This window comes from Sinocyclocheilus grahami, unplaced genomic scaffold, assembly GCF_001515645.1.
Source record: "Sinocyclocheilus grahami isolate Dianchi unplaced genomic scaffold, SAMN03320097.WGS_v1.1 scaffold2224.1, whole genome shotgun sequence".
Classification (NCBI taxonomy): domain Eukaryota; kingdom Metazoa; phylum Chordata; class Actinopteri; order Cypriniformes; family Cyprinidae; genus Sinocyclocheilus; species Sinocyclocheilus grahami.
In genome coordinates, this window is record NW_015507403.1 from 1 (window position 1) to 417 (window position 417).

The window sequence follows — 417 nt, forward strand, 5'->3', positions numbered from 1 at the left end:
AATTCTGTCATTAATTACTCACCCTCATGTCGTTCCAAACGCATATTCGTTCATCTTCGGAACACAGATAAAGATATTTCCCCAAATACAAAATGAGAAAGGGAACTAGCCCACATCAAAGAGTACATTAAGTTGATCTATAAACAGATATCTGTGTGCTGCTGTTTATATGATTATATAATTACACCAGGATTCTCACGGTAGACCTTCATTTCTGTGTGACTAAACACTGTAGGGTTTCTGGATCACTGTACATCTCTCTTCTTCTCACAGGTGAGAAACATGTCGTACTTTAATGAAGAGCTTCATAGCCAAACATTTTCAGTTGGATATCTGGATTATGTGTTATTTTATCAGAAATGTTTTATAGCGGTCAATTCTGTGCTGAATGTTTGTAATATTCTAATCATTGTTTGT